The following is a 22,313-nucleotide window of genomic DNA, read 5'->3' as shown; positions in this document are numbered from 1 at the left end:
CTTTGTGTTTCCTCTTTAAATTTCCACCAGATATGAAAAAAGCAAACATATCTTCATTTTGAAATTGTTTTATAAAGATGAGATGAATTAAATTCAAATTATTAACTAGCACTCTCGGCATCGGCCATATCATGCTGAAAACACCGGTTCTCGTCCGATCACCGAAGTTAAGCAGCGTCGAGCGCAGTCAGTACTTGGGAACACTGCGTGCCGTTGGCTTTTTCCTTTTTATTTCCTCTTTTAATTTCCACCAGATATGAAAAAAGCAAACATATCTTCTTTTTGTTATTGTTTTATAAAGATGAAGGTGAATTAAATTCAAATTATTAACTACCACTCTCAGCAACGGCCATATCACGCTGAATACACCGGTTCTCGTCCGATCACCGAAGTTAAGCAGCGTTGAGCGCAGTCAGTACTTGGGAGGGAGAACACTTAGGAACACTGCGTGCCGTTGGCTTTTTCACTTTTTTTTTCCTCTTTTAAAATCCAATAGATATGAAAAAAGCAAACATATTTTCATTTTGTTATTGTTTTAAAAAGATGAAGGTTAATTTGTCTCACTTAATTTAAATTCGAATTATTAACTAGCACTCTCGGCAACGGCCATATCATGCTGAAAACACCGGTTCTCGTCCGATCACCGAAGTTAAGCAGCGTCGAGCGCAGTCAGTACTTGGGAACACTGCGTGCCGTTAGCTTTTTCCTTTTTGTTTCCTGTTTTAAATTCCACCAGATATGAAAAAAGCAAACATATCTTCTTTTTGTTATTGTTTTATAAAAATGAAGGTTAATTAAATTCAAATTATTAACTAGCACTCTCGGCAACGGCCATATCACGCTGAATACACCGGTTCACGTCCGATCACCGAAGTTAAGCAGCGTCGAGCGCAGTCAGTACTTGGGAACACTGCGTGCCGTTGGCTTTTTCCTTTTTGTTTCCTCTTTTAATTTCCACCAGATATGAAAAAAGCAAACATATCTTCTTTTTGTTATTGTTTTATAAAGATGAGATGAATTAAATTCGAATTATTAACTAGCACTCTCGGCAACGGCCATATCACGCAGAAAACGACGGTTCTCCTCCGATCACCGAAGTTAAGCAGCGTCGAGCGCAGTCAGTACTTGGGAGGGAGAACACTTAGGAACACTGCGTGCCGTTGGCTTTTTCACTTCTTTTTCCTCTTTTAAAATCCAATAGATATGAAAAAAGCAAACAAATTTTCATTTTGTTATTGTTTTAAAAAGATGAAGGTTAATTTGTCTCACTTAATTTAAATTCGAATTATTAACAAGCACTCTCGGCAACGGCCATATCATGCTGAAAACACCGGTTCTCGTCCGATCACCGAAGTTAAGCAGCCTCGAGCGCAGTCAGTACGTGGGAACACTGCGTGCCGTTAGCTTTTTCCTTTTTGTTTCCTCTTTTAAATTCCACCAGATATGAAAAAAGCAAACATATCTTCTTTTTGTTATTGTTTTATAGAGATGAAGGTTAATTAAATTCAAATTATTAACTAGCACTCTCGGCAACGGCCATATCACGCTGAATACACCGGTTCTCGTCCGATCACCGAAGTTAAGCAGCTTCGAGCGCAGTCAGTACTTGGGAACACTGCGTGCCGTTGGCTTTTTCCTTTGTGTTTCCTCTTTTAATTTCCACCAGATATGAAAAAAGCAAACATATCTTCTTTTTGAAATTGTTTTATAAATATGAGATGAATTAAATTCAAATTATTAACTAGCACTCTCGGCATCGGCCATATCATGCTGAAAACACCGGTTCACGTCCGATCACCGAAGTTAAGCAGCGTCGAGCGCAGTCAGTACTTGGGAGGGAGACCACTTAGGAACACTTCGTGCCGTTGGCTTTTTCACTTTTTTTCCTCTTTTAAATTCCAATAGATATGAAAAAAGCAAACATATTTTCTTTTTGTTATTGTTTTAAAAAGATGAAGGTTAAATTGTCTCACTTAGTTTAAATTCGAATTATTAACTAGCACTCTCGGCAACGGCCATATCACGCTGAAAACGACGGTTCTCGTCCGATCACCGAAGTTAAGCAGCGTCGAGCGCAGTCAGTACTTCGGAACACTGCGTGCCGTTGGCTTTTTCCTTTTTGTTTCCTCTTTTAATTTCCACCAGATATGAAAAAAGCAAACATATCTTCTTTTTGTTATTGTTTTATAAAGATGAGATGAATTAAATTCGAATTATTAACTAGCACTCTCGGCAACGGCCATATCACGCAGAAAACGACGGTTCTCCTCCGATCACCGAAGTTAAGCAGCGTCGAGCGCAGTCAGTACTTGGGAGGGAGAACACTTAGGAACACTGCGTGCCGTTGGCTTTTTCACTTCTTTTTCCTCTTTTAAAATCCAATAGATATGAAAAAAGCAAACAAATTTTCATTTTGTTATTGTTTTAAAAAGATGAAGGTTAATTTGTCTCACTTAATTTAAATTCGAATTATTAACAAGCACTCTCGGCAACGGCCATATCATGCTGAAAACACCGGTTCACGTCCGATCACCGAAGTTAAGCAGCCTCGAGCGCAGTCAGTACGTGGGAACACTGCGTGCCGTTAGCTTTTTCCTTTTTGTTTCCTCTTTTAAATTCCAATAGATATGAAAAAAGCAAACGTATCTTCTTTTTTTATTGTTTTATAGAGATGAAGGTTAATTAAATTCAAATTATTAACTAGCACTCTCGGCAACGGCCATATCACGCTGAATACACCGGTTCACGTCCGATCACCGAAGTTAAGCAGCGTCGAGCGCAGTCAGTACTTGGGAACACTGCGTGCCGTTGGCTTTTTCCTTTGTGTTTCCTCTTTTAATTTCCACCAGATATGAAAAAAGCAAACATATCTTCATTTTGAAATTGTTTTATAAAGATGAGATGAATTAAATTCAAATTATTAACTAGCACTCTCGGCATCGGCCATATCATGCTGAAAACACCGGTTCTCGTCCGATCACCGAAGTTAAGCAGCGTCGAGCGCAGTCAGTACTTGGGAACACTGCGTGCCGTTGGCTTTTTCCTTTTTGTTTCCTCTTTTAATTTCCACCAGATATGAAAAAAGCAAACATATCTTCTTTTTGTTATTGTTTTATAAAGATGAAGGTGAATTAAATTCAAATTATTAACTACCACTCTCAGCAACGGCCATATCACGCTGAATACACCGGTTCTCGTCCGATCACCGAAATTAAGCAGCGTTGAGCGCAGTCAGTACTTGGGAGGGAGAACACTTAGGAACACTGCGTGCCGTTGGCTTTTTCACTTTTTTTTCCTCTTTTAAAATCCAATAGATATGAAGAAAGCAAACATATTTTCATTTAGTTATTGTTTTAAAAAGATGAAGGTTAATTTGTCTCACTTAATTTAAATTAGAATTATTAACTAGCACTCTCGGCAACGGCCATATCATGCTGAAAACACCGGTTCTCGTCCGATCACCGAAGTTAAGCAGCGTCGAGCGCAGTCAGTACTTGGGAACGCTGCGTGCCGTTGGCTTTTTCCTTTTTGTTTCCTGTTTTAAATTCCACCAGATATGAAAAAAGCAAACATATCTTCTTTTTGTTATTGTTTTATAAAAATGAAGGGTAATTAAATTCAAATTATTAACTAGCACTCTCGGCAACGGCCATATCACGCTGAATACACCGGTTCACGTCCGATCACCGAAGTTAAGCAGCGTCGAGCGCAGTCAGTACTTGGGAACACTGCGTGCCGTTGGCTTTTTCCTTTTTGTTTCCTCTTTTAATTTCCACCAGATATGAAAAAAGCAAACATATCTTCTTTTTGTTATTGTTTTATAAAGATGAAGGTGAATTTGTCTCACTTAATTTAAATTCGAATTATTAACTAGCATTCTCGGCAACGGCCATATCATGCTGAAAACACCGGTTCTCGTCCGATCACCGAAGTTAAGCAGCGTCGAGCGCAGTCAGTACTTGGGAACACTGCGTGCCGTTGGCTTTTTCCTTTGTGTTTCCTCTTTAAATTTCCACCAGATATGAAAAAAGCAAACATATCTTCATTTTGAAATTGTTTTATAAAGATGAGATGAATTAAATTCAAATTATTAACTAGCACTCTCGGCATCGGCCATATCATGCTGAAAACACCGGTTCTCGTCCGATCACCGAAGTTAAGCAGCGTCGAGCGCAGTCAGTACTTGGGAACACTGCGTGCCGTTGGCTTTTTCCTTTTTGTTTCCTCTTTTAATTTCCACCAGATATGAAAAAAGCAAACATATCTTCTTTTTGTTATTGTTTTATAAAGATGAAGGTGAATTAAATTCAAATTATTAACTACCACTCTCAGCAACGGCCATATCACGCTGAATACACCGGTTCTCGTCCGATCACCGAAGTTAAGCAGCGTTGAGCGCAGTCAGTACTTGGGAGGGAGAACACTTAGGAACACTGCGTGCCATTGGCTTTTTCACTTTTTTTTTCCTCTTTTAAAATCCAATAGATATGAAAAAAGCAAACATATTTTCATTTTGTTATTGTTTTAAAAAGATGAAGGTTAATTTGTCTCACTTAATTTAAATTCGAATTATTAACTAGCACTCTCGGCAACGGCCATATCATGCTGAAAACACCGGTTCTCGTCCGATCACCGAAGTTAAGCAGCGTCGAGCGCAGTCAGTACTTGGGAACACTGCGTGCCGTTAGCTTTTTCCTTTTTGTTTCCTGTTTTAAATTCCACCAGATATGAAAAAAGCAAACATATCTTCTTTTTGTTATTGTTTTATAAAAATGAAGGTTAATTAAATTCAAATTATTAACTAGCACTCTCGGCAACGGCCATATCACGCTGAATACACCGGTTCACGTCCGATCACCGAAGTTAAGCAGCGTCGAGCGCAGTCAGTACTTGGGAACACTGCGTGCCGTTGGCTTTTTCCTTTTTGTTTCCTCTTTTAATTTCCACCAGATATGAAAAAAGCAAACATATCTTCTTTTTGTTATTGTTTTATAAAGATGAAGGTGAATTTGTCTCACTTAATTTAAATTCGAATTATTAACTAGCACTCTCGGCAACGGCCATATCATGCTGAAAACACCGGTTCTTGTCCGATCACCGAAGTTAAGCAGCGTCGAGCGCAGTCAGTACGTGGGAACACTGCGTGCCGTTAGCTTTTTCCTTTTTGTTTCCTCTTTAAAATTCCACCAGATATGAAAAAAGCAAACATATCTTCTTTTTGTTATTGTTTTATAAAGATGAAGGTGAATTAAATTCAAATTATTAACTACCACTCTCGGCAACGGCCATATCACGCTGAATACACCGGTTCTCGTCCGATCACCGAAGTAAAGCAGCGTCGAGCGCAGTCAGTACTTGGGAACACTGCGTGCTGTTGGCTTTTTCTTTTTGTTTCCTCTTTTAATTTCCACCAGATATGAAAAAAGCAAACATATCTTCTTTTAGTTATTGTTTTATAAAGATGAAGGTGAAATAAATTCAAATTATTAACTAGCACTCTCGGCAACGGCCATATCATGCTGAAAACCCCGGTTCTCGTCCGATCACCGAAGTTAAGCAGCGTCGAGCGCAGTCAGTATGGGAGGGAGACCACTTAGGAACACTGCGTGCCGTTGGCTTTTTCACTTTTTTTTCCTCTTTTAAATTCCAATAGATATGAAAAAAGCAAACATATTTTCTTTTTGTTGTTGTTTTAAAAAGATGAAGGTTAATTTGTCTCACTTAATTTAAATTCGAATTATTAACAAGCACTCTCGGCAACGGCCATATCATGCTGAAAACACCGGTTCACGTCCGATCACCGAAGTTAAGCAGCCTCGAGCGCAGTCAGTACGTGGGAACACTGCGTGCCGTTAGCTTTTTCCTTTTTGTTTCCTCTTTAAAATTCCACCAGATATGAAAAAAGCAAACATATCTTCTTTTTGTTATTGTTTTATAAAGATGAAGGTGAATTAAATTCAAATTATTAACTACCACTCTCGGCAACGGCCATATCACGCTGAATACACCGGTTCTCGTCCGATCACCGAAGTAAAGCAGCGTCGAGCGCAGTCAGTACTTGGGAACACTGCGTGCCGTTGGCTTTTTCTTTTTGTTTCCTCTTTTAATTTCCACCAGATATGAAAAAAGCAAACATATCTTCTTTTAGTTATTGTTTTATAAAGATGAAGGTGAAATAAATTCAAATTATTAACTAGCACTCTCGGCATCGGCCATATCATGCTGAAAACACCGGTTCTCGTCCGATCACCGAAGTTAAGCAGCGTCGAGCGCAGTCAGTACTTGGGAACACTGCGTGCCGTTGGCTTTTTCCTTTTTGTTTCCTCTTTTAATTTCCACCAGATATGAAAAAAGCAAACATATCTTCTTTTTGTTATTGTTTTATAAAGATGAAGGTGAATTAAATTCAAATTATTAACTACCACTCTCAGCAACGGCCATATCACGCTGAATACACCGGTTCTCGTCCGATCACCGAAGTTAAGCAGCGTTGAGCGCAGTCAGTACTTGGGAGGGAGAACACTTAGGAACACTGCGTGCCGTTGGCTTTTTCACTTTTTTTTCCTCTTTTAAAATCCAATAGATATGAAAAAAGCAAACATATTTTCATTTTGTTATTGTTTTAAAAAGATGAAGGTTAATTTGTCTCACTTAATTTAAATTCGAATTATTAACTAGCACTCTCGGCAACGGCCATATCATGCTGAAAACACCGGTTCTCGTCCGATCACCGAAGTTAAGCAGCGTCGAGCGCAGTCAGTACTTGGGAACACTGCGTGCCGTTAGCTTTTTCCTTTTTGTTTCCTGTTTTAAATTCCACCAGATCTGAAAAAAGCAAACATATCTTCTTTTTGTTATTGTTTTATAAAAATGAAGGTTAATTAAATTCAAATTTTTAACTAGCACTCTCGGCAACGGCCATATCACGCTGAATACACCGGTTCACGTCCGATCACCGAAGTTAAGCAGCGTCGAGCGCAGTCAGTACTTGGGAACACTGCGTGCCGTTGGCTTTTTCCTTTTTGTTTCCTCTTTTAATTTCCACCAGATATGAAAAAAGCAAACATATCTTCTTTTTGTTATTGTTTTATAAAGATGAAGGTGAATTTGTCTCACTTAATTTAAATTCGAATTATTAACTAGCACTCTCGGCAACGGCCATATCATGCTGAAAACACCGGTTCTTGTCCGATCACCGAAGTTAAGCAGCGTCGAGCGCAGTCAGTACGTGGGAACACTGCGTGCCGTTAGCTTTTTCCTTTTTGTTTCCTCTTTAAAATTCCACCAGATATGAAAAAAGCAAACATATCTTCTTTTTGTTATTGTTTTATAAAGATGAAGGTGAATTAAATTCAAATTATTAACTACCACTCTCGGCAACGGCCATATCACGCTGAATACACCGGTTCTCGTCCGATCACCGAAGTAAAGCAGCGTCGAGCGCAGTCAGTACTTGGGAACACTGCGTGCTGTTGGCTTTTTCTTTTTGTTTCCTCTTTTAATTTCCACCAGATATGAAAAAAGCAAACATATCTTCTTTTAGTTATTGTTTTATAAAGATGAAGGTGAAATAAATTCAAATTATTAACTAGCACTCTCGGCAACGGCCATATCATGCTGAAAACCCCGGTTCTCGTCCGATCACCGAAGTTAAGCAGCGTCGAGCGCAGTCAGTATGGGAGGGAGACCACTTAGGAACACTGCGTGCCGTTGGCTTTTTCACTTTTTTTTCCTCTTTTAAATTCCAATAGATATGAAAAAAGCAAACATATTTTCTTTTTGTTGTTGTTTTAAAAAGATGAAGGTTAATTTGTCTCACTTAATTTAAATTCGAATTATTAACAAGCACTCTCGGCAACGGCCATATCATGCTGAAAACACCGGTTCACGTCCGATCACCGAAGTTAAGCAGCCTCGAGCGCAGTCAGTACGTGGGAACACTGCGTTCCGTTAGCTTTTTCCTTTTTGTTTCCTCTTTAAAATTCCACCAGATATGAAAAAAGCAAACATATCTTCTTTTTGTTATTGTTTTATAAAGATGAAGGTGAATTAAATTCAAATTATTAACTACCACTCTCGGCAACGGCCATATCACGCTGAATACACCGGTTCTCGTCCGATCACCGAAGTAAAGCAGCGTCGAGCGCAGTCAGTACTTGGGAACACTGCGTGCCGTTGGCTTTTTCTTTTTGTTTCCTCTTTTAATTTCCACCAGATATGAAAAAAGCAAACATATCTTCTTTTAGTTATTGTTTTATAAAGATGAAGGTGAAATAAATTCAAATTATTAACTAACACTCTCGGCAACGGCCATATCATGCTGAAAACCCCGGTTCTCGTCCGATCACCGAAGTTAAGCAGCGTCGAGCGCAGTCAGTATGGGAGGGAGACCACTTAGGAACACTGCGTGCCGTTGGCTTTTTCACTTTTTTTTCCTCTTTTAAATTCCAATAGATATGAAAAAAGCAAACATATTTTCTTTTTGTTGTTGTTTTAAAAAGATGAAGGTTAATTTGTCTCACTTAATTTAAATTCGAATTATTAACAAGCACTCTCGGCAACGGCCATATCATGCTGAAAACACCGGTTCACGTCCGATCACCGAAGTTAAGCAGCCTCGAGCGCAGTCAGTACGTGGGAACACTGCGTGCCGTTAGCTTTTTCCTTTTTGTTTCCTCTTTAAAATTCCACCAGATATGAAAAAAGCAAACATATCTTCTTTTTGTTATTGTTTTATAAAGATGAAGGTGAATTAAATTCAAATTATTAACTACCACTCTCGGCAACGGCCATATCACGCTGAATACACCGGTTCTCGTCCGATCACCGAAGTAAAGCAGCGTCGAGCGCAGTCAGTACTTGGGAACACTGCGTGCCGTTGGCTTTTTCTTTTTGTTTCCTCTTTTAATTTCCACCAGATATGAAAAAAGCAAACATATCTTCTTTTAGTTATTGTTTTATAAAGATGAAGGTGAAATAAATTCAAATTATTAACTAGCACTCTCGGCAACGGCCATATCATGCTGAAAACCCCGGTTCTCGTCCGATCACCGAAGTTAAGCAGCGTCGAGCGCAGTCAGTATGGGAGGGAGACCACTTAGGAACACTGCGTGCCGTTGGCTTTTTCACTTTTTTTTCCTCTTTTAAATTCCAATAGATATGAAAAAAGCAAACATATTTTCTTTTTGTTGTTGTTTTAAAAAGATGAAGGTTAATTTGTCTCACTTAATTTAAATTCGAATTATTAACAAGCACTCTCGGCAACGGCCATATCATGCTGAAAACACCGGTTCACGTCCGATCACCGAAGTTAAGCAGCCTCGAGCGCAGTCAGTACTTGGGAACACTGCGTGCCGTTGGCTTTTTCCTTTTTGTTTCCTCTTTTAATTTCCACCAGATATGAAAAAAGCAAACATATCTTCTTTTTGTTATTGTTTTATAGAGATGAAGGTTAATTAAATTCAAATTATTAACTAACACTCTCGGCAACGGCCATATCACGCTGAATACACCGGTTCACGTCCGGTCACCGAAGTTAAGCAGCGTCGAGCGCAGTCAGTACTTGGGAACACTGCGTGCCGTTAGCTTTTTCCTTTTTGTTTCCTCTTTTAAATTCCACCAGATATGAAAAAAGCAAAAATATCTTCTTTTTGTTATTGTTTTATAAAAATGAAGGTTAATTAAATTCAAATCATTAACTAGCACTCTCGGCAACGGCAATATCACGCTGAATACACCGGTTCTCGTCCGATCACCGAAGTTAAGCAGCGTCGAGCGCAGTCAGTACTTGGGAACACTGCGTGCCGTTGGCTTTTTCCTTTTTGTTTCCTCTTTTAATTTCCACCAGATATGAAAAAAGCAAACATATCTTCTTTTTGTTATTGTTTTATAGAGATGAAGGTTAATTAAATTCAAATTATTAACTAACACTCTCGGCAACGGCCATATCACGCTGAATACACCGGTTCACGGTCCGATCACCGAAGTTAAGCAGCGTCGAGCGCAGTCAGTACTTGGGAACACTGCGTGCCGTTAGCTTTTTCCTTTTTGTTTCCTCTTTTAAATTCCACCAGATATGAAAAAAGCAAAAATATCTTCTTTTTGTTATTGTTTTATAAAAATGAAGGTTAATTAAATTCAAATCATTAACTAGCACTCTCGGCAACGGCAATATCACGCTGAATACACCGGTTCTCGTCCGATCACCGAAGTTAAGCAGCGTCGAGCGCAGTCATTACTTGGGAACACTGCGTGCCGTTGGCTTTTTCCTTTTTGTTTCCTCTTTTAATTTCCACCAGATATGAAAAAAGCAAACATATCTTCTTTTTGTTATTGTTTTATAGAGATGAAGGTTAATTAAATTCAAATTATTAACTAACACTCTCGGCAACGGCCATATCACGCTGAATACACCGGTTCACGTCCGGTCACCGAAGTTAAGCAGCGTCGAGCGCAGTCAGTACTTGGGAACACTGCGTGCCGTTAGCTTTTTCCTTTTTGTTTCCTCTTTTAAATTCCACCAGATATGAAAAAAGCAAAAATATCTTCTTTTTGTTATTGTTTTATAAAAATGAAGGTTAATTAAATTCAAATCATTAACTAGCACTCTCGGCAACGGCAATATCACGCTGAATACACCGGTTCTCGTCCGATCACCGAAGTTAAGCAGCGTCGAGCGCAGTCAGTACTTGGGAACACTGCGTGCCGTTGGCTTTTTCTTTTTGTTTCCTCTTTTAATTTCCACCAGATATGAAAAAAGCAAACATATCTTCTTTTAGTTATTGTTTTATAAAGATGAAGGTGAAATAAATTCAAATTATTAACTAGCACTCTCGGCAACGGCCATATCATGCTGAAAACCCCGGTTCTCGTCCGATCACCGAAGTTAAGCAGCGTCGAGCGCAGTCAGTATGGGAGGGAGACCACTTAGGAACACTGCGTGCCGTTGGCTTTTTCACTTTTTTTTCCTCTTTTAAATTCCAATAGATATGAAAAAAGCAAACATATTTTCTTTTTGTTGTTGTTTTAAAAAGATGAAGGTTAATTTGTCTTACTTAATTTAAATTCGAATTATTAACAAGCACTCTCGGCAACGGCCATATCATGCTGAAAACACCGGTTCACGTCCGATCACCGAAGTTAAGCAGCCTCGAGCGCAGTCAGTACTTGGGAACACTGCGTGCCGTTGGCTTTTTCCTTTTTGTTTCCTCTTTTAATTTCCACCAGATATGAAAAAAGCAAACATATCTTCTTTTTGTTATTGTTTTATAGAGATGAAGGTTAATTAAATTCAAATTATTAACTAACACTCTCGGCAACGGCCATATCACGCTGAATACACCGGTTCACGGTCCGATCACCGAAGTTAAGCAGCGTCGAGCGCAGTCAGTACTTGGGAACACTGCGTGCCGTTAGCTTTTTCCTTTTTGTTTCCTCTTTTAAATTCCACCAGATATGAAAAAAGCAAAAATATCTTCTTTTTGTTATTGTTTTATAAAAATGAAGGTTAATTAAATTCAAATCATTAACTAGCACTCTCGGCAACGGCAATATCACGCTGAATACACCGGTTCTCGTCCGATCACCGAAGTTAAGCAGCGTCGAGCGCAGTCATTACTTGGGAACACTGCGTGCCGTTGGCTTTTTCCTTTTTGTTTCCTCTTTTAATTTCCACCAGATATGAAAAAAGCAAACATATCTTCTTTTTGTTATTGTTTTATAGAGATGAAGGTTAATTAAATTCAAATTATTAACTAACACTCTCGGCAACGGCCATATCACGCTGAATACACCGGTTCACGTCCGATCACCGAAGTTAAGCAGCGTCGAGCGCAGTCAGTACTTGGGAACACTGCGTGCCGTTAGCTTTTTCCTTTTTGTTTCCTCTTTTAAATTCCACCAGATATGAAAAAAGCAAAAATATCTTCTTTTTGTTATTGTTTTATAAAAATGAAGGTTAATTAAATTCAAATCATTAACTAGCACTCTCGGCAACGGCCATATCACGCTGAATACACCGGTTCTCGTCCGATCACCGAAGTAAAGCAGCGTCGAGCGCAGTCAGTACTTGGGAACACTGCGTGCCGTTGGCTTTTTCTTTTTGTTTCCTCTTTTAATTTCCACCAGATATGAAAAAAGCAAACATATCTTCTTTTAGTTATTGTTTTATAAAGATGAAGGTGAAATAAATTCAAATTATTAACTAGCACTCTCGGCAACAGCCATATCATGCTAAAAACACCGGTTCTCGTCCGATCACCGAAGTTAAGCAGCGTCGAGCGCAGTCAGTACTTGGGAACACTGCGTGCCGTTGGGTTTTTCCTTTTTGTTTCCTCTTTTAAATTCCACCAGATATGAAAAAAGCAAACATATCTTCTTTTTGTTATTGTTTTATAGAGATGAAGGTTAATTAAATTCAAATTATTAACTAACACTCTCGGCAACGGCCATATCACGCTGAATACACCGGTTCACGTCCGATCACCGAAGTTAAGCAGCGTCGAGCGCAGTCAGTACTTGGGAACACTGCGTGCCGTTAGCTTTTTCCTTTTTGTTTCCTCTTTTAAATTCCACCAGATATGAAAAAAGCAAAAATATCTTCTTTTTGTTATTGTTTTATAAAAATGAAGGTTAATTAAATTCATATCATTAACTAGCACTCTCGGCAACGGCAATATCACGCTGAATACACCGGTTCTCGTCCGATCACCGAAGTTAAGCAGCGTCGAGCGCAGTCAGTACTTGGGAACACTGCGTGCCGTTGGCTTTTTCCTTTTTGTTTCCTCTTTTAATTTCCACCAGATATGAAAAAAGCAAACATATCTTCTTTTTGTTATTGTTTTATAGAGATGAAGGTTAATTAAATTCAAATTATTAACTAACACTCTCGGCAACGGCCATATCACGCTGAATACACCGGTTCACGTCCGATCACCGAAGTTAAGCAGCGTCGAGCGCAGTCAGTACTTGGGAACACTGCGTGCCGTTAGCTTTTTCCTTTTTGTTTCCTCTTTTAAATTCCACCAGATATGAAAAAAGCAAAAATATCTTCTTTTTGTTATTGTTTTATATAAATGAAGGTTAATTAAATTCAAATCATTAACTAGCACTCTCGGCAACGGCAATATCACGCTGAATACACCGGTTCACGTCCGATCACCGAAGTTAAGCAGCGTCGAGCGCAGTCAGTACTTGGGAACACTGCGTGCCGATGGCTTTTTCCTTTTTGTTTCCTCTTTTAATTTCCACCCGATATGAAAAAAGCAAACATATCTTCTTTTTGTTATTGTTTTATAAAGATGAAGGTGAATTAAATTCAAATTATTAACTACCACTCTCGGCAACGGCCATATCACGCTGAATACACCGGTTCTCGTCCGATCACCGAAGTAAAGCAGCGTCGAGCGCAGTCAGTACTTGGGAACACTGCGTGCCGTTGGCTTTTTCTTTTTGTTTCCTCTTTTAATTTCCACCAGATATGAAAAAAGCAAACATATCTTCTTTTAGTTATTGTTTTATAAAGATGAAGGTGAAATAAATTCAAATTATTAACTAGCACTCTCGGCAACAGCCATATCATGCTAAAAACACCGGTTCTCGTCCGATCACCGAAGTTAAGCAGCGTCGAGCGCAGTCAGTACTTGGGAACACTGCGTGCCGTTGGGTTTTTCCTTTTTGTTTCCTCTTTTAAATTCCACCGTATATGAAAAAAGCAAACATATCTTCTTTTTGTTATTGTTTTATAAAGATGAGATGAATTAAATTCAAATTATTAACTAGCACTCTCGGCAACGGCCATATCATGCTGAAAACACCGGTTCTCGTCCGATCATCGAAGTTAAGCAGCGTCGAGCGCAGTCAGTATGGGAGGGAGACCACTTAGGAACACTGCGTGCCGTTGGCTTTTTCACTTTTTTTCCTCTTTTAAATTCCAATAGATATGAAAAAAGCAAACATATTTTCTTTTTGTTATTGTTTTAAAAAGATGAAGGTTAATTTGTCTCACTTAATTTAAATTCGAATTATTAACAAGCACTCTCGGCAACGGCCATATCACGCTGAATACACCGGTTCTCGTCCGATCACCGAAGTTAAGCAGCGTCGAGCGCAGTCAGTACTTGGGAACACTGCGTGCCGTTGGCTTTTTCCTTTTTGTTTCCTCTTTTAATTTCCACCAGATATGAAAAAAGCAAACATATCTTCTTTTTGTTATTGTTTTATAAAGATGAAGGTGAATTAAATTCAAATTATTAACTACCACTCTCACCAACGGCCATATCACGCTGAATACACCGGTTCACGTCCGATCACCGAAGTTAAGCAGCGTCAAGCGCAGTCAGTACTTGGGAGGGAGACCACTTAGGAACACTGCGTGCCGTTGGCTTTTTCACTTTTTTTTCCTCTTTTAAAATCCAATAGATATGAAAAAAGCAAACATATCTTCTTTTTGTTATTGTTTTATAAAGATGAAGGTTAATTAAATTCAAATTATTAACTAGCACTCTCGGCAACGGCCATATCACGCTGAATACACCGGTTCTCGTCCGATCACCGAAGTAAAGCAGCGTCGAGCGCAGTCAGTACTTGGGAGGGAGAACAATTAAGAACACTGCGTGCCGTTGGCTTTTTCACTTTTTTTTCCTCTTTTAAAATCCAATAGATATGAAGAAAGCAAACATATTTTCATTTTGTTATTGTTTTAAAAAGATGAAGGTTAATTTGTCTCACTTAATTTAAATTCGAATTATTAAGTAGCACTCTCGGCAACGGCCATATCATGCTGAAAACACCGGTTCTCGTCCGATCACCGAAGTTAAGCAGCGTCGAGCGCAGTCAGTACTTGGGAACACTGCGTGCCGTTAGCTTTTTCCTTTTTGTTTCCTGTTTTAAATTCCACCAGATATGAAAAAAGCAAACATATCTTCTTTTTGTTATTGTTTTATAAAAATGAAGGTTAATTAAATTCGAATTATTAACTAGCACTCTCGGCAACGGCCATATCATGCTGAAAACACCGGTTCTCGTCCGATCACCGAAGTTAAGCAGCGTCGAGCGCAGTCAGTACTTAGGAACACTGCGTGCCGTTAGCTTTTTCCTTTTTGTTTCCTGTTTTAAATTCCACCAGATATGAAAAAAGCAAACATATCTTCTTTTTGTTAGTGTTTTTTAAAGATGAAGGTGAATTAAATTCAAATTATTAACTACCACTCTCAGCAACGGCCATATCACGCTGAATACACCGGTTCTCGTCCGATCACCGAAGTTAAGCAGCGTCGAGCGCAGTCAGTACTTGGGAGGGAGACCACTAAGGAACACTGCGTGCCGTTGGCTTTTTCACTTTTTTTTCCTCTTTTAAATTCCAATAGATATGAAAAAAGCAAACATATTTTCATTATGTTATTGTTTTAAAAAGATGAAGGTTAATTTGTCTCACTTAATTTAAATTCGAATTATTAACTAGCACTCTCGGCAACGGCCATATCATGCTGAAAACCCCGGTTCTCGTCCGATCACCGAAGTTAAGCAGCGTCGAGCGCAGTCAGTACTTGGGAACACTGCGTGCCGTTGGCTTTTTCCTTTGTGTTTCCTCTTTTAATTTCCACCAGATATGAAAAAAGCAAACATATCTTCATTTTGAAATTGTTTTATAAAGATGAGATGAATTAAATTCAAATTATTAACTAGCACTCTCGGCATCGGCCATATCATGCTGAAAACACCGCTTCTCGTCCGATCACCGAAGTTAAGCAGCGTCGAGCGCAGTCAGTACTTGGGAGGGAGAACACTTAGGAACACTGCGTGCCGTTGGCTTTTTCACTTTTTTTTCCTCTTTTAAAATCCAATAGATATGAAAAAAGCAAACATATTTTCATTTTGTTATTGTTTTAAAAAGATGAAGGTTAATTTGTCTCACTTAATTTAAATTCGAATTATTAACTAGCACTCTCGGCAACGGCCATATCATGCTGAAAACACCGGTTCTCGTCCGATCACCGAAGTTAAGCAGCGTCGAGCGCAGTCAGTACTTGGGAACACTGCGTGCCGTTAGCTTTTTCCTTTTTGTTTCCTGTTTTAAATTCCACCAGATATGAAAAAAGCAAACATATCTTCTTTTTGTTATTGTTTTATAAAAATGAAGGTTAATTAAATTCAAATTATTAACTAGCACTCTCGGCAACGGCCATATCACTCTGAATACACCGGTTCACGTCCGATCACCGAAGTTAAGCAGCGTCGAGCGCAGTCAGTACTTGGGAACACTGCGTGCCGTTGGCTTTTTCCTTTTTGTTTCCTCTTTTAATTTCCACCAGATATGAAAAAAGCAAACATATCTTCTTTTTGTTATTATTTTATAAAGATGAAGGTGAATTAAATTCAAATTATTAACTACCACTCTCAGCAACGGCCATATCACGCTGAATACACCGGTTCTCGTCTGGTCACCGAAGTTAAGCAGCGTCGAGCGCAGTCAGTACTTGGGAGGGAGAAAACTTAGGAACACTGCGTGCCGTTGGCTTTTTCACTTTTTTTTCCTCTTTTAAATTCCAATAGATATGAAAAAAGCAAACATATTTTCATTATGTTATTGTTTTAAAAAGATGAAGGTTAATTTGTCTCACTTAATTTAAATTCGAATTATTAACTAGCACTCTCGGCAACGGCCATATCATGCTGAAAACACCGGTTCTCGTCCGATCACCGAAGTTAAGCAGCGTCGAGCGCAGTCAGTACTTGGGAACACTGCGTGCCGTTGGCTTTTTCCTTTGTGTTTCCTCTTTTAATTTCCACCAGATATGAAAAAAGCAAACATATCTTCATTTTGAAATTGTTTTATAAAGATGAAGGTTAATTAAATTCATATCATTAACTAGCACTCTCGGCAACGGCAATATCACGCTGAATACACCGGTTCTCGTCCGATCACCGAAGTTAAGCAGCGTCGAGCGCAGTCAGTACTTGGGAACACTGCGTGCCGTTAGCTTTTTCCTTTTTGTTTCCTCTTTTAAATTCCACCAGATATGAAAAAAGCAAAAATATCTTCTTTTTGTTATTGTTTTATATAAATGAAGGTTAATTAAATTCAAATCATTAACTAGCACTCTCGGCAACGGCAATATCACGCTGAATACACCGGTTCACGTCCGATCACCGAAGTTAAGCAGCGTCGAGCGCAGTCAGTACTTGGGAACACTGCGTGCCGATGGCTTTTTCCTTTTTGTTTCCTCTTTTAATTTCCACCCGATATGAAAAAAGCAAACATATCTTCTTTTTGTTATTGTTTTATAAAGATGAAGGTGAATTAAATTCAAATTATTAACTACCACTCTCGGCAACGGCCATATCACGCTGAATACACCGGTTCTCGTCCGATCACCGAAGTAAAGCAGCGTCGAGCGCAGTCAGTACTTGGGAACACTGCGTGCCGTTGGCTTTTTCTTTTTGTTTCCTCTTTTAATTTCCACCAGATATGAAAAAAGCAAACATATCTTCTTTTAGTTATTGTTTTATAAAGATGAAGGTGAAATAAATTCAAATTATTAACTAGCACTCTCGGCAACAGCCATATCATGCTAAAAACACCGGTTCTCGTCCGATCACCGAAGTTAAGCAGCGTCGAGCGCAGTCAGTACTTGGGAACACTGCGTGCCGTTGGGTTTTTCCTTTTTGTTTCCTCTTTTAAATTCCACCGTATATGAAAAAAGCAAACATATCTTCTTTTTGTTATTGTTTTATAAAGATGAGATGAATTAAATTCAAATTATTAACTAGCACTCTCGGCAACGGCCATATCATGCTGAAAACACCGGTTCTCGTCCGATCATCGAAGTTAAGCAGCGTCGAGCGCAGTCAGTATGGGAGGGAGACCACTTAGGAACACTGCGTGCCGTTGGCTTTTTCACTTTTTTTCCTCTTTTAAATTCCAATAGATATGAAAAAAGCAAACATATTTTCTTTTTGTTATTGTTTTAAAAAGATGAAGGTTAATTTGTCTCACTTAATTTAAATTCGAATTATTAACAATCACTCTCGGCAACGGCCATATCATGCTGAAAACACCGGTTCACGTCCGATCACCGAAGTTAAGCAGCCTCGAGCGCAGTCAGTACGTGGGAACACTGCGTGCCGTTAGCTTTTTCCTTTTTGTTTCCTCTTTTAAATTCCACCAGATATGAAAAAAGCAAACATATCTTCTTTTTGTTGTGGTTTTATAGAGATGAAGGTTAATTAAATTCAAATTATTAACTAGCACTCTCGGCAACGGCCATATCACGCTGAATACACCGGTTCTCGTCCGATCACCGAAGTTAAGCAGCGTCGAGCGCAGTCAGTACTTGGGAACACTGCGTGCCGTTGGCTTTTTCCTTTTTGTTTCCTCTTTTAATTTCCACCAGATATGAAAAAAGCAAACATATCTTCTTTATGTTATTGTTTTATAAAGATGAAGGTGAATTAAATTCAAATTATTAACTACCACTCTCAGCAACGGCCATATCACGCTGAATACACCGGTTCTCGTCCGATCACCGAAGTTAAGCAGCGTCGAGCGCAGTCAGTACTTGGGAACACTGCGTGCCGTTAGCTTTTTCCTTTTTGTTTCCTCTTATAATTCCACCAGATATGAAAAAAGCAAAAATATCTTCATTTTGTTATTGTTTTATAAAAATGAAGGTTAATTAAATTCAAATCATTAACTAGCACTCTCGGCAACGGCAATATCACGCTGAATACACCGGTTCACGTCCGATCACCGAAGTTAAGCAGCGTCGAGCGCAGTCAGTACTTGGGAACACTGCGTGCCGTTGGCTTTTTCCTTTTTGTTTCCTCTTTTAATTTCCACCCGATATGAAAAAAGCAAACGTATCTTCTTTTTGTTATTGTTTTATAAAGATGAAGGTGAATTAAATTCAAATTATTAACTACCACTCTCGGCAACGGCCATATCACGCTGAATACACCGGTTCTCGTCCGATCACCGAAGTAAAGCAGCGTCGAGCGCAGTCAGTACTTGGGAACACTGCGTGCCGTTGGCTTTTTCTTTTTGTTTCCTCTTTTAATTTCCACCAGATATGAAAAAAGCAAACATATCTTCTTTTAGTTATTGTTTTATAAAGATGAAGGTGAAATAAATTCAAATTATTAACTAGCACTCTCGGCAACGGCCATATCATGCTGAAAACACCGGTTCTCGTCCGATCACCGAAGTTAAGCAGCGTCGAGCGCAGTCAGTACTTGGGAACACTGCGTGCCGTTGGGTTTTTCCTTTTTGTTTCCTCTTTTAAATTCCACCGTATATGAAAAAAGCAAACATATCTTCTTTTTGTTATTGTTTTATAAAGATGAGATGAATTAAATTCAAATTATTAACTAGCACTCTCGGCAACGGCCATATCATGCTGAAAACACCGGTTCTCGTCCGATCATCGAAGTTAAGCAGCGTCGAGCGCAGTCAGTATGGGAGGGAGACCACTTAGGAACACTGCGTGCCGTTGGCTTTTTCACTTTTTTTTTCCTCTTTTAAATTCCAATAGATATGAAAAAAGCAAACATATTTTCTTTTTGTTATTGTTTTAAAAAGATGAAGGTTAATTTGTCTCACTTAATTTAAATTCGATTTATTAACAAGCACTCTCGGCAATGGCCATATCATGCTGAAAACACCGGTTCACGTCCGATCACCGAAGTTAAGCAGCCTCGAGCGCAGTCAGTACGTGGGAACACTGCGTGCCGTTAGCTTTTTCCTTTTTGTATCCTCTTTTAAATTCCACCAGATATGAAAAAAGCAAACATATCTTCTTTTTGTTATGGTTTTATAGAGATGAAGGTTAATTAAATTCAAATTATTAACTAGCACTCTCGGCAACGGCCATATCACGCTGAATACACCGGTTCTCGTCCGATCACCGAAGTTAAGCAGCGTCGAGCGCAGTCAGTACTTGGGAACACTGCGTGCCGTTGGCTTTTTCCTTTTTGTTTCCTCTTTTAATTTCCACCAGATATGAAAAAAGCAAACATATCTTCTTTTTGTTATTGTTTTATAAAGATGAAGGTGAATTAAATTCAAATTATTAACTACCACTCTCACCAACGGCCATATCACGCTGAATACACCGGTTCACGTCCGATCACCGAAGTTAAGCAGCGTCAAGCGCAGTCAGTACTTGGGAGGGAGACCACTTAGGAACACTGCGTGCCGTTGGCTTTTTCACTTTTTTTTCCTCTTTTAAAATCCAATAGATATGAAAAAAGCAAACATATCTTCTTTTTGTTATTGTTTTATAAAGATGAAGGTTAATTAAATTCAAATTATTAACTAGCACTCTCGGCAACGGCCATATCACGCTGAATACACCGGTTCTCGTCCGATCACCGAAGTTAAGCAGCGTCGAGCGCAGTCTGTACTTGGGAACACTGCGTGCCGTTAGCTTTTTCCTTTTTGTTTCCTCTTTTAAATTCCACCAGATATGAAAAAAGCAAAAATATCTTCATTTTGTTATTGTTTTATAAAAATGAAGGTTAATTAAATTCAAATCATTAACTAGCACTCTCGGCAACGGCAATATCACGCTGAATACACCGGTTCACGTCCGATCACCGAAGTTAAGCAGCGTCGAGCGCAGTCAGTACTTGGGAACACTGCGTGCCGTTGGCTTTTTCCTTTTTGTTTCCTCTTTTAATTTCCACCCGATATGAAAAAAGCAAACGTATCTTCTTTTTGTTATTGTTTTATAAAGATGAAGGTGAATTAAATTCAAATTATTAACTACCACTCTCGGCAACGGCCATATCACGCTGAATACACCGGTTCTCGTCCGATCACCGAAGTAAAGCAGCGTCGAGCGCAGTCAGTACTTGGGAACACTGCGTGCCGTTGGCTTTTTCTTTTTGTTTCCTCTTTTAATTTCCACCAGATATGAAAAAAGCAAACATATCTTCTTTTAGTTATTGTTTTATAAAGATGAAGGTGAAATAAATTCAAATTATTAACTAGCACTCTCGGCAACGGCCATATCATGCTGAAAACACCGGTTCTCGTCCGATCACCGAAGTTAAGCAGCGTCGAGCGCAGTCAGTACTTGGGAACACTGCGTGCCGTTGGGTTTTTCCTTTTTGTTTCCTCTTTTAAATTCCACCGTATATGAAAAAAGCAAACATATCTTCTTTTTGTTATTGTTTTATAAAGATGAGATGAATTAAATTCAAATTATTAACTAGCACTCTCGGCAACGGCCATATCATGCTGAAACACCGGTTCTCGTCCGATCATCGAAGTTAAGCAGCGTCGAGCGCAGTCAGTATGGGAGGGAGACCACTTAGGAACACTGCGTGCCGTTGGCTTTTTCACTTTTTTTTTCCTCTTTTAAATTCCAATAGATATGAAAAAAGCAAACATATTTTCTTTTTGTTATTGTTTTAAAAAGATGAAGGTTAATTTGTCTCACTTAATTTAAATTCGAATTATTAACAAGCACTCTCGGCAATGGCCATATCATGCTGAAAACACCGGTTCACGTCCGATCACCGAAGTTAAGCAGCCTCGAGCGCAGTCAGTACGTGGGAACACTGCGTGCCGTTAGCTTTTTCCTTTTTGTATCCTCTTTTAAATTCCACCAGATATGAAAAAAGCAAACATATCTTCTTTTTGTTATGGTTTTATAGAGATGAAGGTTAATTAAATTCAAATTATTAACTAGCACTCTCGGCAACGGCCATATCACGCTGAATACACCGGTTCTCGTCCGATCACCGAAGTTAAGCAGCGTCGAGCGCAGTCAGTACTTGGGAACACTGCGTGCCGTTGGCTTTTTCCTTTTTGTTTCCTCTTTTAATTTCCACCAGATATGAAAAAAGCAAACATATCTTCTTTTTGTTATTGTTTTATAAAGATGAAGGTGAATTAAATTCAAATTATTAACTACCACTCTCACCAACGGCCATATCACGCTGAATACACCGGTTCACGTCCGATCACCGAAGTTAAGCAGCGTCAAGCGCAGTCAGTACTTGGGAGGGAGACCACTTAGGAACACTGCGTGCCGTTGGCTTTTTCACTTTTTTTTCCTCTTTTAAAATCCAATAGATATGAAAAAAGCAAACATATCTTCTTTTTGTTATTGTTTTATAAAGATGAAGGTTAATTAAATTCAAATTATTAACTAGCACTCTCGGCAACGGCCATATCACGCTGAATACACCGGTTCTCGTCCGATCACCGAAGTTAAGCAGCGTCGAGCGCAGTCTGTACTTGGGAACACTGCGTGCCGTTAGCTTTTTCCTTTTTGTTTCCTCTTTTAAATTCCACCAGATATGAAAAA

At 39.0% G+C, this 22,313-nt stretch overlaps 3 non-coding genes and 81 pseudogenes across 3 annotated transcripts; all 84 read left to right on the top strand.

Annotated features, from left to right (window-relative positions):
* The first annotated feature begins 116 nt into the window (after positions 1-116).
* LOC149698818 (5S ribosomal RNA) lies at positions 117-219 on the top strand (annotated as a pseudogene).
* Positions 220-341: 122 nt separating this feature from the next.
* Positions 342-460, top strand: LOC149698817 (5S ribosomal RNA; annotated as a pseudogene).
* Positions 461-598: 138 nt separating this feature from the next.
* LOC149698816 (5S ribosomal RNA) lies at positions 599-701 on the top strand (annotated as a pseudogene).
* Positions 702-823: 122 nt separating this feature from the next.
* On the top strand, positions 824-926 carry LOC149698815 (5S ribosomal RNA; annotated as a pseudogene).
* Positions 927-1,047: 121 nt separating this feature from the next.
* Positions 1,048-1,166, top strand: LOC149698814 (5S ribosomal RNA; annotated as a pseudogene).
* A 137-nt stretch (positions 1,167-1,303) lies between these two features.
* LOC149698813 (5S ribosomal RNA) lies at positions 1,304-1,406 on the top strand (annotated as a pseudogene).
* A 122-nt stretch (positions 1,407-1,528) lies between these two features.
* Positions 1,529-1,631, top strand: LOC149698812 (5S ribosomal RNA; annotated as a pseudogene).
* Positions 1,632-1,752: 121 nt separating this feature from the next.
* Positions 1,753-1,871, top strand: LOC149698811 (5S ribosomal RNA; annotated as a pseudogene).
* Positions 1,872-2,007: 136 nt separating this feature from the next.
* On the top strand, positions 2,008-2,110 carry LOC149698810 (5S ribosomal RNA; annotated as a pseudogene).
* Positions 2,111-2,231: 121 nt separating this feature from the next.
* LOC149698809 (5S ribosomal RNA) lies at positions 2,232-2,350 on the top strand (annotated as a pseudogene).
* A 361-nt stretch (positions 2,351-2,711) lies between these two features.
* On the top strand, positions 2,712-2,814 carry LOC149698808 (5S ribosomal RNA; annotated as a pseudogene).
* Positions 2,815-2,935: 121 nt separating this feature from the next.
* Positions 2,936-3,038, top strand: LOC149698807 (5S ribosomal RNA; annotated as a pseudogene).
* A 122-nt stretch (positions 3,039-3,160) lies between these two features.
* On the top strand, positions 3,161-3,279 carry LOC149698806 (5S ribosomal RNA; annotated as a pseudogene).
* A 137-nt stretch (positions 3,280-3,416) lies between these two features.
* LOC149698805 (5S ribosomal RNA) lies at positions 3,417-3,519 on the top strand (annotated as a pseudogene).
* Positions 3,520-3,641: 122 nt separating this feature from the next.
* LOC149698804 (5S ribosomal RNA) lies at positions 3,642-3,744 on the top strand (annotated as a pseudogene).
* A 137-nt stretch (positions 3,745-3,881) lies between these two features.
* Positions 3,882-3,984, top strand: LOC149698803 (5S ribosomal RNA; annotated as a pseudogene).
* A 121-nt stretch (positions 3,985-4,105) lies between these two features.
* Positions 4,106-4,208, top strand: LOC149698802 (5S ribosomal RNA; annotated as a pseudogene).
* Positions 4,209-4,330: 122 nt separating this feature from the next.
* LOC149698801 (5S ribosomal RNA) lies at positions 4,331-4,449 on the top strand (annotated as a pseudogene).
* Positions 4,450-4,587: 138 nt separating this feature from the next.
* Positions 4,588-4,690, top strand: LOC149698800 (5S ribosomal RNA; annotated as a pseudogene).
* Positions 4,691-4,812: 122 nt separating this feature from the next.
* LOC149698799 (5S ribosomal RNA) lies at positions 4,813-4,915 on the top strand (annotated as a pseudogene).
* Positions 4,916-5,277: 362 nt separating this feature from the next.
* LOC149698798 (5S ribosomal RNA) lies at positions 5,278-5,380 on the top strand (annotated as a pseudogene).
* Positions 5,381-5,501: 121 nt separating this feature from the next.
* Positions 5,502-5,618, top strand: LOC149698797 (5S ribosomal RNA; annotated as a pseudogene).
* A 362-nt stretch (positions 5,619-5,980) lies between these two features.
* On the top strand, positions 5,981-6,083 carry LOC149698796 (5S ribosomal RNA; annotated as a pseudogene).
* A 121-nt stretch (positions 6,084-6,204) lies between these two features.
* On the top strand, positions 6,205-6,307 carry LOC149698795 (5S ribosomal RNA; annotated as a pseudogene).
* A 122-nt stretch (positions 6,308-6,429) lies between these two features.
* On the top strand, positions 6,430-6,548 carry LOC149698794 (5S ribosomal RNA; annotated as a pseudogene).
* A 137-nt stretch (positions 6,549-6,685) lies between these two features.
* LOC149698793 (5S ribosomal RNA) lies at positions 6,686-6,788 on the top strand (annotated as a pseudogene).
* A 122-nt stretch (positions 6,789-6,910) lies between these two features.
* Positions 6,911-7,013, top strand: LOC149698792 (5S ribosomal RNA; annotated as a pseudogene).
* A 362-nt stretch (positions 7,014-7,375) lies between these two features.
* Positions 7,376-7,478, top strand: LOC149698791 (5S ribosomal RNA; annotated as a pseudogene).
* A 121-nt stretch (positions 7,479-7,599) lies between these two features.
* Positions 7,600-7,716, top strand: LOC149698790 (5S ribosomal RNA; annotated as a pseudogene).
* Positions 7,717-8,078: 362 nt separating this feature from the next.
* Positions 8,079-8,181, top strand: LOC149698789 (5S ribosomal RNA; annotated as a pseudogene).
* A 121-nt stretch (positions 8,182-8,302) lies between these two features.
* LOC149698788 (5S ribosomal RNA) lies at positions 8,303-8,419 on the top strand (annotated as a pseudogene).
* Positions 8,420-8,781: 362 nt separating this feature from the next.
* LOC149698787 (5S ribosomal RNA) lies at positions 8,782-8,884 on the top strand (annotated as a pseudogene).
* Positions 8,885-9,005: 121 nt separating this feature from the next.
* On the top strand, positions 9,006-9,122 carry LOC149698786 (5S ribosomal RNA; annotated as a pseudogene).
* A 137-nt stretch (positions 9,123-9,259) lies between these two features.
* Positions 9,260-9,362, top strand: LOC149698785 (5S ribosomal RNA; annotated as a pseudogene).
* Positions 9,363-9,484: 122 nt separating this feature from the next.
* LOC149698784 (5S ribosomal RNA) lies at positions 9,485-9,587 on the top strand (annotated as a pseudogene).
* A 122-nt stretch (positions 9,588-9,709) lies between these two features.
* Positions 9,710-9,812, top strand: LOC149698783 (5S ribosomal RNA; annotated as a pseudogene).
* A 122-nt stretch (positions 9,813-9,934) lies between these two features.
* On the top strand, positions 9,935-10,038 carry LOC149698782 (5S ribosomal RNA; annotated as a pseudogene).
* A 122-nt stretch (positions 10,039-10,160) lies between these two features.
* Positions 10,161-10,263, top strand: LOC149698781 (5S ribosomal RNA; annotated as a pseudogene).
* A 122-nt stretch (positions 10,264-10,385) lies between these two features.
* LOC149698780 (5S ribosomal RNA) lies at positions 10,386-10,488 on the top strand (annotated as a pseudogene).
* Positions 10,489-10,610: 122 nt separating this feature from the next.
* LOC149698779 (5S ribosomal RNA) lies at positions 10,611-10,713 on the top strand (annotated as a pseudogene).
* A 121-nt stretch (positions 10,714-10,834) lies between these two features.
* On the top strand, positions 10,835-10,951 carry LOC149698778 (5S ribosomal RNA; annotated as a pseudogene).
* Positions 10,952-11,088: 137 nt separating this feature from the next.
* LOC149698777 (5S ribosomal RNA) lies at positions 11,089-11,191 on the top strand (annotated as a pseudogene).
* Positions 11,192-11,313: 122 nt separating this feature from the next.
* Positions 11,314-11,417, top strand: LOC149698776 (5S ribosomal RNA; annotated as a pseudogene).
* Positions 11,418-11,539: 122 nt separating this feature from the next.
* Positions 11,540-11,642, top strand: LOC149698775 (5S ribosomal RNA; annotated as a pseudogene).
* Positions 11,643-11,764: 122 nt separating this feature from the next.
* On the top strand, positions 11,765-11,867 carry LOC149698774 (5S ribosomal RNA; annotated as a pseudogene).
* A 122-nt stretch (positions 11,868-11,989) lies between these two features.
* On the top strand, positions 11,990-12,092 carry LOC149698773 (5S ribosomal RNA; annotated as a pseudogene).
* Positions 12,093-12,438: 346 nt separating this feature from the next.
* On the top strand, positions 12,439-12,541 carry LOC149698772 (5S ribosomal RNA; annotated as a pseudogene).
* Positions 12,542-12,663: 122 nt separating this feature from the next.
* LOC149698771 (5S ribosomal RNA) lies at positions 12,664-12,766 on the top strand (annotated as a pseudogene).
* Positions 12,767-12,888: 122 nt separating this feature from the next.
* LOC149698770 (5S ribosomal RNA) lies at positions 12,889-12,991 on the top strand (annotated as a pseudogene).
* Positions 12,992-13,113: 122 nt separating this feature from the next.
* LOC149698769 (5S ribosomal RNA) lies at positions 13,114-13,216 on the top strand (annotated as a pseudogene).
* A 122-nt stretch (positions 13,217-13,338) lies between these two features.
* On the top strand, positions 13,339-13,441 carry LOC149698768 (5S ribosomal RNA; annotated as a pseudogene).
* A 345-nt stretch (positions 13,442-13,786) lies between these two features.
* Positions 13,787-13,903, top strand: LOC149698767 (5S ribosomal RNA; annotated as a pseudogene).
* Positions 13,904-14,039: 136 nt separating this feature from the next.
* Positions 14,040-14,142, top strand: LOC149698766 (5S ribosomal RNA; annotated as a pseudogene).
* A 122-nt stretch (positions 14,143-14,264) lies between these two features.
* LOC149698765 (5S ribosomal RNA) lies at positions 14,265-14,383 on the top strand. The gene has a single exon (XR_016382370.1). It is a non-coding gene; the product is annotated as a 5S ribosomal RNA (ribosomal RNA).
* A 122-nt stretch (positions 14,384-14,505) lies between these two features.
* LOC149698764 (5S ribosomal RNA) lies at positions 14,506-14,624 on the top strand (annotated as a pseudogene).
* A 137-nt stretch (positions 14,625-14,761) lies between these two features.
* On the top strand, positions 14,762-14,864 carry LOC149698763 (5S ribosomal RNA; annotated as a pseudogene).
* Positions 14,865-14,986: 122 nt separating this feature from the next.
* Positions 14,987-15,089, top strand: LOC149698762 (5S ribosomal RNA; annotated as a pseudogene).
* Positions 15,090-15,211: 122 nt separating this feature from the next.
* LOC149698761 (5S ribosomal RNA) lies at positions 15,212-15,330 on the top strand (annotated as a pseudogene).
* A 137-nt stretch (positions 15,331-15,467) lies between these two features.
* Positions 15,468-15,570, top strand: LOC149698760 (5S ribosomal RNA; annotated as a pseudogene).
* Positions 15,571-15,691: 121 nt separating this feature from the next.
* LOC149698759 (5S ribosomal RNA) lies at positions 15,692-15,810 on the top strand (annotated as a pseudogene).
* Positions 15,811-15,947: 137 nt separating this feature from the next.
* LOC149698758 (5S ribosomal RNA) lies at positions 15,948-16,050 on the top strand (annotated as a pseudogene).
* Positions 16,051-16,172: 122 nt separating this feature from the next.
* Positions 16,173-16,275, top strand: LOC149698757 (5S ribosomal RNA; annotated as a pseudogene).
* Positions 16,276-16,397: 122 nt separating this feature from the next.
* On the top strand, positions 16,398-16,516 carry LOC149698756 (5S ribosomal RNA; annotated as a pseudogene).
* A 137-nt stretch (positions 16,517-16,653) lies between these two features.
* On the top strand, positions 16,654-16,756 carry LOC149698755 (5S ribosomal RNA; annotated as a pseudogene).
* A 122-nt stretch (positions 16,757-16,878) lies between these two features.
* LOC149698754 (5S ribosomal RNA) lies at positions 16,879-16,981 on the top strand (annotated as a pseudogene).
* Positions 16,982-17,103: 122 nt separating this feature from the next.
* On the top strand, positions 17,104-17,206 carry LOC149698753 (5S ribosomal RNA; annotated as a pseudogene).
* Positions 17,207-17,328: 122 nt separating this feature from the next.
* On the top strand, positions 17,329-17,431 carry LOC149698752 (5S ribosomal RNA; annotated as a pseudogene).
* A 345-nt stretch (positions 17,432-17,776) lies between these two features.
* Positions 17,777-17,893, top strand: LOC149698751 (5S ribosomal RNA; annotated as a pseudogene).
* A 361-nt stretch (positions 17,894-18,254) lies between these two features.
* LOC149698750 (5S ribosomal RNA) lies at positions 18,255-18,357 on the top strand (annotated as a pseudogene).
* Positions 18,358-18,480: 123 nt separating this feature from the next.
* Positions 18,481-18,582, top strand: LOC149698749 (5S ribosomal RNA; annotated as a pseudogene).
* Positions 18,583-18,703: 121 nt separating this feature from the next.
* On the top strand, positions 18,704-18,806 carry LOC149698748 (5S ribosomal RNA; annotated as a pseudogene).
* A 122-nt stretch (positions 18,807-18,928) lies between these two features.
* On the top strand, positions 18,929-19,031 carry LOC149698747 (5S ribosomal RNA; annotated as a pseudogene).
* A 121-nt stretch (positions 19,032-19,152) lies between these two features.
* On the top strand, positions 19,153-19,255 carry LOC149698746 (5S ribosomal RNA; annotated as a pseudogene).
* A 121-nt stretch (positions 19,256-19,376) lies between these two features.
* LOC149698745 (5S ribosomal RNA) lies at positions 19,377-19,493 on the top strand (annotated as a pseudogene).
* Positions 19,494-19,856: 363 nt separating this feature from the next.
* LOC149698744 (5S ribosomal RNA) lies at positions 19,857-19,959 on the top strand (annotated as a pseudogene).
* Positions 19,960-20,081: 122 nt separating this feature from the next.
* On the top strand, positions 20,082-20,200 carry LOC149698743 (5S ribosomal RNA). The gene has a single exon (XR_016382369.1). It is a non-coding gene; the product is annotated as a 5S ribosomal RNA (ribosomal RNA).
* Positions 20,201-20,322: 122 nt separating this feature from the next.
* LOC149698742 (5S ribosomal RNA) lies at positions 20,323-20,425 on the top strand (annotated as a pseudogene).
* A 122-nt stretch (positions 20,426-20,547) lies between these two features.
* LOC149698741 (5S ribosomal RNA) lies at positions 20,548-20,650 on the top strand (annotated as a pseudogene).
* A 122-nt stretch (positions 20,651-20,772) lies between these two features.
* Positions 20,773-20,875, top strand: LOC149698740 (5S ribosomal RNA; annotated as a pseudogene).
* Positions 20,876-20,996: 121 nt separating this feature from the next.
* Positions 20,997-21,099, top strand: LOC149698739 (5S ribosomal RNA; annotated as a pseudogene).
* Positions 21,100-21,220: 121 nt separating this feature from the next.
* LOC149698738 (5S ribosomal RNA) lies at positions 21,221-21,336 on the top strand (annotated as a pseudogene).
* A 363-nt stretch (positions 21,337-21,699) lies between these two features.
* LOC149698737 (5S ribosomal RNA) lies at positions 21,700-21,802 on the top strand (annotated as a pseudogene).
* Positions 21,803-21,924: 122 nt separating this feature from the next.
* LOC149698736 (5S ribosomal RNA) lies at positions 21,925-22,043 on the top strand. Its single transcript, XR_016382368.1, has one exon. It is a non-coding gene; the product is annotated as a 5S ribosomal RNA (ribosomal RNA).
* A 122-nt stretch (positions 22,044-22,165) lies between these two features.
* LOC149698735 (5S ribosomal RNA) lies at positions 22,166-22,268 on the top strand (annotated as a pseudogene).
* The last annotated feature ends 45 nt before the right edge of the window (positions 22,269-22,313 follow it).

Source organism: Phalangium opilio, unplaced genomic scaffold (genome assembly GCF_054372755.1).
Source record: "Phalangium opilio isolate 3A_F unplaced genomic scaffold, DU_Popi_V2 ptg000019l_1, whole genome shotgun sequence".
Classification (NCBI taxonomy): Eukaryota; Metazoa; Arthropoda; class Arachnida; order Opiliones; family Phalangiidae; genus Phalangium; species Phalangium opilio.
This window is presented reverse-complemented; position numbering and strand designations above follow the sequence as displayed.